The sequence below is a fragment of the Ochotona princeps genome, chromosome 19 (genome assembly GCF_030435755.1).
Source record: "Ochotona princeps isolate mOchPri1 chromosome 19, mOchPri1.hap1, whole genome shotgun sequence".
Lineage (NCBI taxonomy): Eukaryota > Metazoa > Chordata > Mammalia > Lagomorpha > Ochotonidae > Ochotona > Ochotona princeps.
This window is the reverse complement of record NC_080850.1, coordinates 47,958,833-47,967,929: the sequence shown is the minus strand read 5'-3', so window position 1 is coordinate 47,967,929 and position 9,097 is coordinate 47,958,833.

Genomic DNA, 9,097 nt, shown 5'->3' with positions numbered 1-9,097 from the left:
TGAGGGCGGCGGCCGCCGCGAGCAACCGCCTAGGGGCGGGGAAGGCGCGCAGCGCGCATGCGCACGGCCGGGGGGCGGGCCGCGCGGCGTCGCGGCCGCTTGAGGTAGCCGGAAACGCGGCGAAAATTCGCGGGCGGCGGAGCCGCCTGTGTTCCCGGCGGCGGTCTGAGGGACCTCGGACTCGGTCCTGGAGCCAAACCCCGAAGAGCGGCAGCCAGCGGCCGGGATCCGCCCATGACTGACTTGTTTACCTCCCCTGACGGGCCCCGAGTGTGCCCCTGTGAACAACACATTTTCCCCTGTTGGAATCCACCCGACAGGACTGACTGGGCTTTGAAAACAGAGTATGTGGTCCCTAAAGATAACAAAGACCAGGAGGAATGGTAGAAGCCAACAGCAGCATAAAGTCAGCAAAAGGAATTCCTGAAATGTGAGGAACAACTCAGGAAATGAGAGCTAAACAGCGTTTATGAAGGAAAGGAATTACTACAGAACAGGGAAGAAACTTCTGGAATTATTAAACGCGACTGAAGCGTTCAAACATGTTTGGGGAAATAACACTCATAATGAGTCATGGTGAGAAGGCAGAGTTTCTGAAAACACCTTCGGCCCCAGGAGCACTTCTGCTGGTGACATAAACACATGTATTATGGTGGACAGACTGCTGTGAAAGTTATCTCCATCATCATTGCTAAAAGCCATGCAACACTGAAGAAAATTTTGCAAGAAACCACAACTTCCTGTTTACGTGTTTACCTAGAGCGTAGCCCAGAAGTTGCTTTAGTTTTGCATCACTGAAATAATTTCCATTCAACTATGTGCTTTGCTTTTTCCCCCCTTGGCATATTCTATAAGATTGCTCATGTTTTCAGTCTTATTTTAGAGAGACACAGTATTTCCCTTAGGTCATCAATATATACACTCATTATTAGAAGACCAGAATTGGAGTTGAGATTATTACCACTATCGACAAGAAAACATAAAAGAATAAAGAATGAAATTAGTGATGTGTAGATATAAAACAATGAGGTGAGCATTCGACTGGTAGCTCAGACACTTAGTGATTCACTGGAGTGCCTGGGTTGGAATCCCAGCTTCCTGCTGCTGATTGCAGCTTCCTGGCCGTGTGCATCCTAGGAGGCACAGTGTGTGCTCAAGGGTCTGGGTTCCAGCCTCCCAGCGGCCTGAATTCCCAGCGTTAGCCCTAGTGGGAACTGTTACAACTGAAAAGTCAACTGGGTGTGTGTGACACACCCACACACTCTGTCTCTGGCAGCCAGACAAGAAAGACTGTATTACAGGTCACAATTCTGTTGTCCCAAACAAGCCCTCCCCCAAGCTGACTGGTACCCTTTATGTAATTCAGTAAGAAATAACACTTTATACCCGTGATTATAAAAAGAAAATCCCTGGGAATCTGAAGAGGCAGGCGGACACTTGGTAGTCTGGCCACTAGTTTCAGAATCTTTAGTTTATCCCTATATTCTTCCCTAAATCCATCTGCTGATGGAGGAATGCTGTCAAGGTACCTTGCTAGTTCATTTCCCAACTCTTGACAACAGCTGTACGTCTCCCAGTTTGGGAAGAGAAAGGCTTACCTCTTAGTCTTACAGTGCTGGGATGCTCTACGATGGCAATTAAGTGTCCATTTGAAATACTGGCCTTCACTAAGGAAGTGTATTCTCCCAAGGACTGGTTAACAATTCCTGTAGCAAATGAGATGATTCACAAAAAAAACGCTTCAAGTAAAATGTGATACAGAGATCACCATGGGAATCTATTCACTGGAAGGCGTTCAAGGAATTGACGACGATGTAATGATAAAGCTTAGACATTTTTCCTGCCGTCTACCATGAGCTGTTAGGTAGCGGTGTGACTCCCAGTTCTTCAGGAACCAAGGGTCCACGAGAGGTTTGCAGGTGGAGCCGAGCAGCCCGCACTGAATGCATCCACAGCGGTGTGTGTGCGCTGGCTCGGGGATCCAGGCTGACAATGAGTGGCTTCAGGTTACTTACCTCCATGTAACATTGCCTCCTGAGGTTCCAAGGGTTGGACTATGGGAAGCGTTTCCACCTTCTCCTGTTAGCCCACTGTGTCTTCTGGAAGTGTTACAACCTACCGCACTACCAGTAAGGGAGTGCGACTTCACCAAAACCTGTCTCCACTCCTGTCAAGAAATGTCTCACTTCTTCTCAGCCTGCTGTGTGCAAAACATTATGCACACGTTTCTCAGATTTGCCTGGCCATGTGGCAGCATTTTAGCCCGTGGACTCTCCCACAGTTGGGAGAGGACTCCTTCACAGCATTCCTCCTGGGATTCTTGGAGTTGAGCTCCTGCCAGGCTGTGATGTCGAAACCCCAGTGGGTCTGACAGTGTCAACTTGTCTGATTTGGAGAAAGCCTGGGATGAGTTTTAAAATACTGCTGGTTTTTTAGTAATGAACTGGGCCGCAGTTCAATTTAGAAAAGTCTGAAAGGCTCCTGCTGTAATTAATGTAAACTTTACATAAAAATAGTTGAACAATGTTTATGCTCCTCGTGGTACTTAGAAATGGTTTTCATAGAACAAAAGTCCGTTTTTTTTTTTTAACACCAAAGATTTGTTTTTCCCATGTGAGGTATGTTAATGGTCACAAATTCATTCATTGAGTCAACAGTTATTCTATCCTGTTGTGTACTGTGTTAGATACTAAATGAATATGAGAGAACAACAAGATTTGGAGGAAACAGACGCCATAAACAGATGACAGCAGATATGTACATAAAAAACAGTGAGAGCCCAAAGGACAGAGCTGCTAACTCCACCTGGGCAACTCTGGGAAGGAGGTGATGACTGAACTGCATTGTAACAGGAATCCCCGCCAGAAGGCAGTGGGAGGAGGGGGCGCGATCCAGCAGCTGGGAGCTGCCTCTCCTGTGTTCCCCCATCCCCTCCAACAGGTCCCACAGCAGTACCCTTAGCTACCTGCTGGGTCTACAAAAATCTCCATGCTTGTCCCTCAAAGTATGTCTTTCTATGCCACTTGCAGCTCAACCAGAATTCAAATCCTCCAAGTGCAGCTGCTCATTGACAGCTGTTAGGAGGGAAGCAGTCTGACCACAGCTGCTTATAGCAAAAGAAAAAGAAATCCTACATGGGTTACTAGCATTTAACTTGTGGAGCCTGGCACAATAGCGTAGTGGTCAAAATCCTCGCCTTGAACGTACCAAGATCCCATATGGGCGCCAGTTCTACTCCAAGCAGCTCCACTTCCCATCCAGCTCTCTGCTTGTGGCATGGGAAAGCAGTAGAAGACAGTCCAAAGCCTTGGGACCCTGCACCCCCTAGGGAGACCTGGAAGAAGCCCTGGCTCCTGGACTTACATCAGCTCAGCTCTGGTAACTATGGCCTTTAGGGAATGAACCAGCAGGTGAAAGATCCTTCTGCAAATCTGCCCTTCGGATAAAAAATAAATAAATCTTTTGAAAAATGTAGAAATAGGGCCCGGCACGATAGCATAGCAGTTAAAATCCTCACCTTGAACGCGCCGGGATCCCATGTGGGCACTGGTTCTAATCACCACGACCCTGCTTCCCATCCAGCTCCCTGCCTGTGGCTTGGGTAAGCAGTTGAGGACGGCCCAAAGCCTTGGGACCCTGCACCTGCGTGGGAGACCCAGAAGAAGCTCCTGGCTCCTGCTTTGGATTGGCTCAGCTCCAGCCATTGTGGCCGCTTGGGGAGTAAACCAGCGGACAGAAGATCTTGCTCTCTGTCTCTCCTCCTCTCTGTATATATACCTTTCCAATAAAAATAATAAATAAATCTTTTTAAAAAGGAGGAAATAGGCAGGGTAGAATTCTTTTAGCAAGGAAATTTCTAGGTTTCCTTGTGTTTGAGGGTGTTTCATTAAGTTCTTGAAAACTGGAATTAAAAAATAAATTGATTTTGGTGCAAATAACAGTGTGGAATGCACGCGTAGGTTTCTTTCATAGCACGCACAGTCCTCTCATGCTTTGGTCTAATCCTCATCCACTTTCCTGAGAGATACAAAAGAAGGGGGCAGCGACTGATTCACCAAATCCTGATAAAGTTCTGGCACAGTCTCCTTCTGGGTCTGGTGCCCTCACTCCACTCAGCACAGTACCACAAGCAACAAGTCCCACATCGCCGAAAAACGACCCGAGTCTTCCCTTTCCTTTCTTTCCTGAGGTTGTCCAGACCCTGACTCTGTCTGGGAGTAATGGATGAAAAAGAGCCCAAACATTCTTAAGAATCAACTTTGACCCACTGGTACCTTCCACCTGTTCCAGCCCAGCCCAGTCCAGCACACCCAGAGTGTCCAGGTTTCTGGTACAGAAGCCCAAAGGGGGCTGTATTTGTTTGAGATAATGAAGTAACCAGTTATGTGGGAGCAGAGGATCTGTTCTGAGGACTGTTTCTTGTTTAAGAGTCTCCAGGTCGGGAGGACACCATCAGCAGCCTCTGGCGGTGACGGCCAAACCTCGGCTTCCTCTGCCCGTGACCCTCCAGTGTCTGTGCCAACAAGCAGGAAGAGTTCCCACCACCCCAGCAATTCCTAGGGCTCAGCAGCTGCCTGCCTGGCAGAAACTGTCCAGCCTTAGAGCCTCCTTGGAATCTCCCTAGGCCTTCAGGGATGAGCCTGCTGGGGGCAGAGCTTATCCGTTGCCTGGAAGCCGAAACTCCACCTGCCCTAACTGCACCAGAACAGGCTCCATGCTGTTGTGTCTAAGAATACGGTGCCTGGTGGTAGCCTAGTGGCTAAAATCCTCGCCTTGCATGTGCTGGGATCTCATATGGGCGCTGATTCTGATCCTGGCGGCCCCACTTCCCATCCAGCTCCCTGCTTGTGACCTCGGAAGGCAGTCAAGGGCAGCTCAAGGCCTTGAGACCCTGTGCCTGCATGGGAGACCCGGAAGAAGCTTCTGGCTCCTGGCTTCAGATCAGCTCAGCTCTGGCCATTGTGACCACTTGGGGAGTGAATCAATGGACGGAATATTTTCCTCTCTGTCTCTCCTTCTCACTGCATATCTGACTTTTCAATCAAAATAAATCTGTATATAAAAAAAAAAGAATACGGGCGCTGGGATCCCCAGCATATGGACCTCCTAGGGAATCCGGCAAGCGTGAGGATTCCGACCGACTTTCCTACATTCAGATTCTCATGCGATGCAGAAGGCTCGACATTTGTAACAAATCCCAGCGCTGATCCTTAGGTCCACCGAGCCGGAGACCTGGGCTTACAAGTCCTTGTCCCCCGACCTTCCAGCTGAGGGCCCCGTCTGGCTTCTTTCCCATGTAGTTAGGAGCTCCTCAGCCAGACCCGGGACAGATGACAACACAGCTCACGCCACCTCCCCATTGTGATGACCCTGGCTTAGTCATGAATTTATCAACTGGTCAATAGCCGAACAAGCCACTCCCTGAGTAAGAAACTCAAAGTTCACTGGCACTACCTACACTGATGCCAGATGGGGCCACGTTTTTGTCAGTTATAAACATGCGAGTCCCACCCAAAGTCACAGAGTGCACACATTATTAGAGGGAGGAGTCGAATCCCTTCTCACTCAGCAGCTGGTCTCAGAACAAGGCCCTCCTCTCCCCAGGTCTTCCCTTCCTGGGCCTAAGGCCAGGCCCCAAATGCCCCAGTGGTAACAGAGTGCTTTACCTCTTTCCGACTCACCCTCCCTCACCTCCTGGGGCGCTCTACTCGGAGGCTGTCCTGTCTCCAAGCAGTTGGGCTGAACCACTATAGATGCAAGCCAACCACCTCAAGCCCTAGAGCTGAGCTCCAGGAACCGCAAGCCAGCGCCTTCCCAGTGGAATCCACTGTGTCCCAGGCGTGAGTTCTGTAAGGTGATTCTGCCGCAGCGCGGACGGCATCCCGTTTCCTGGCCCTCCGCCTTCCTGAGTGCTCAGTGGCGGTTTCCGCTCCTCCAAGTCACGCTCAGGTCCCTGCTGGATGGCCCAGGGCGTCCCACTACTGACCGCTCTCAACAGGCCGGAGCCTCAGCAGGATCACGTTCCCCGACCGCAATGGCAGTGGCGTCTGGCTTCTTCTTGCCGTGGTTCCCAGCTGGGAAGAACCTTCCACGAGCCTCCTTCTGGCCATCGCACCTTCCTTCTTCCCAGAGCTGCCGCGCCCCCGTCACGTTGACACCCTGGCTGATCCTATGCTGGCCTTGTTCTGTCTCCCTTGGCAGGCAGGCCTCTCTGTGGTCACATGGGGCCGAGGAGTGCAGCACACTGCCCATTTCTGTCCGAGGGCCGTGACCCCTGGGCATCAGTGGGGCTGTTCCGTGCTGTCTGCAGGCAGCCCTGACCATGTGGGAGAGTGCTGGGCATGTACATCCTGTTAGGGTTCAGTATAAGCCACTTGCTCACCATGATTTAGGTCATTTTTCCCCTAATAAGTGGGGTTTTTTATAATTTGGACAGGCTTCAGTCCCTCAGTCTGAAGACCCTGAACACCTTCGCCCCTCACTTTTCTGAGTCCTGTGGAACGTGGTCCTGGCACTGGCAGATTTCTCTGTCCGCTCATTCATTCAGCTGTTGGTTCAGTCACACACCTGTTCGGCTGCACTTACTGATTGCTGACTGTGTGATGCCCAACGGTGAGCCTGTGAATGTGATGTCTGTGAGCAAGATAACAAACTACCTGGGGGGGGGGGCGTGGAGAGACAGAGAGAGGGCATGGGGCACCTCATCAGGGCTGGGTGAGGAGAGGAGAGGGCATTGGGGCGCCTCATCAGGGCTGCGGTGAGGTGGGGATGAGGACTTCAAGAGGCACTGAGGATCCAGCCAAAGTCTGGAGGCACAGCGGGTCTTTTCCAGATGAAGAGGAGCTGTGGAGAAAGTTCTGGAAAGCTCAGGACAGGAGGCCTGGCCGCTTAGCAGCAGAGACTTGCTCATGCCGGGAAGGAAGCAGCATGGATAGAGGAGGTAGCATTCTGATGGGGCCCCACCCTGGACACAGAGTCAGGGGAAGTGGACAGTACGACTGCCAAACTTCCCTCAGGTGCTTCCCAATCAGGTCAATGGGGCAGGCCAGGCTGGGCTCCCGCTAGACTACAGGGCACCAAGTAAATGCTGACTGAGTTTACTAGGAGCAAATGGGATTAGAGGCAGGGAAGTCGCAGATCCCAGGGTCAAAAGGCTCCAGGGTCCCAGGCATTTTATGGAGCTCAAGGTTTTTCCTGGATCTACGCAGTGAAACAACCTGCCCTCAACAACAGACACCCAGCACAGGCCCACTCTCAGATCCAAGTGGGTCTGTTCAGCGGGTTCTGGCAGGAGACTGCTGCCTGCCCCATCCTGAAGAGCCCTGCCTGACCCAGTTCTGCAGCATCCTGAGCTCGGGGGTGGTTGGCCAAGCCACCAAGCTGGGTGGCTGGCTAGGTTCCAGGGGTGTCAGTCCCCGTCCACTTTTCCTGGCGAAATACTAAGCTAAACCCTGAGTGAAAACATTAGATCTTACCATCTGTCTCTGCATTAGGCTTGTGCCCACACTCGAGCCTTTTCTGCCTTCTTCCTCACACTGCCTTCGAGCGTTGGCTCTCACTTGCCCAGCCCTGTGGGCACTGTGGGCCCTTTTCTATGGCCCTGCCCCAAGCAGGAACCTCTCCAGCACAGGGTAGCAGTGTCCTCTTGTCGCTCCACATGCCCTTGGGGGTCAGAGGATGAAGATGGAGTCAGGCTCCCAGCACAACAAGAAGGTGCAGGCACAGAGACTTCGGGGGATATTTTTCTGAGGACAGGGCAGAGGTCAGGCCTGGGAGACAATGCACAGTCCAGATGCTGCACTGCCACCCCATTGTCCCCAGCCCCACCAGCTGCACACTCCCACTGGGCCTCTGCGCTTGCTGCTCACGTTCTCCCAGCTCCGGAGCTTAGGCCAACAGCATGGCCGGACGGTCAGCACGAGCACAGCTTTAGAAGCAGTCCATCAGTGGCACCCACATGCTCTGCCCTCTCTGAGGGAACTCACAGTTCACTCTGGGACCCAGCTACACCAATGGGCAACTTCAGCTTGCTAGGTACACAGTGAGGAAGGTAGGTGCCCAGAGAGCTACAGAGGCAAACCACCACCTGTGCCCTTGGTCAGGACATCTCTCAGAGCCCCAGTCTCCCTCACTTTAAACCAGGGCCCAAAGAGCGACTCTGAGAACTAAAGCATTGAGTGCCCGTGAAACTCCTGATGGAGTCAGGGAGCTCCTGAGCAGGTGGGGCCCACTGGGTTAGCTCTGGAGGTCTGCCCTCTCCAAGCGGGCTCAGTCGGCCTGATCCTCTCCCAACAAACTGAATGCCCATGTGACCCTCTGCCCGTAGTGGCTGTAACAATGATCCATTGTGATCTCTGTCCCTGTCCGTAGGAAACAACAGACGGGACAGGATGACTGCATTTGCACAAGTCCACGACTGCTATCACCAAATGCCTCGGAGAACGCTCTGTGCTGACAGTGGCCAGGAGCACTGTCTCTCCACGCAAAGGACGAGATGTCCATGTCCTCGCTGGACGCCTTCTCCAGCCTCTCCCAACTCCTGCCCACTGCTCCTTTTCCTAATCTAATGCTAGGACTAGCTCTGGTCTCTGTTCCAAAAATAACATCCCCCAAGTTGGAAACAAGCAAAGTCACAGGCTGAACTTGAAGCCTTCAGTAGTCCCTCCCGGAGGCCCGGGGTCTTTCTCCTTCCCTCTCAGGGTCTTCATGACTCTGCCCCAGGTTCCTGGCCGGGATGGCCGTGCACGCAAATGCTCCTCAAGGTGCAGGATTCACATGCCACTGCCAAAATGCCCCAGCGTCTCACAGGGGAGCGCACCTGGTGCCTAGATGAGGTTTGGCGCATTTCTTAAAGAAACTGACTACACATGCAAATGAAATGTGGTTAACTTTTTTTTCTTCACTGATGGATTTTGACTGTTCCGGAGGAACTTCTGCTTAACTAAATGCTAATGGGCTTTGTTTAAAGCATTTGCTATGTTTTGTTGTTGTTGTTTTTTGACTTCCTCATAGTTCATTTTTGAGATCATTATCCATCAAGTCATCACTCCCAACGAATGGCCCTTAACACTGACAAGGATGGGATTACCTCTGGGGA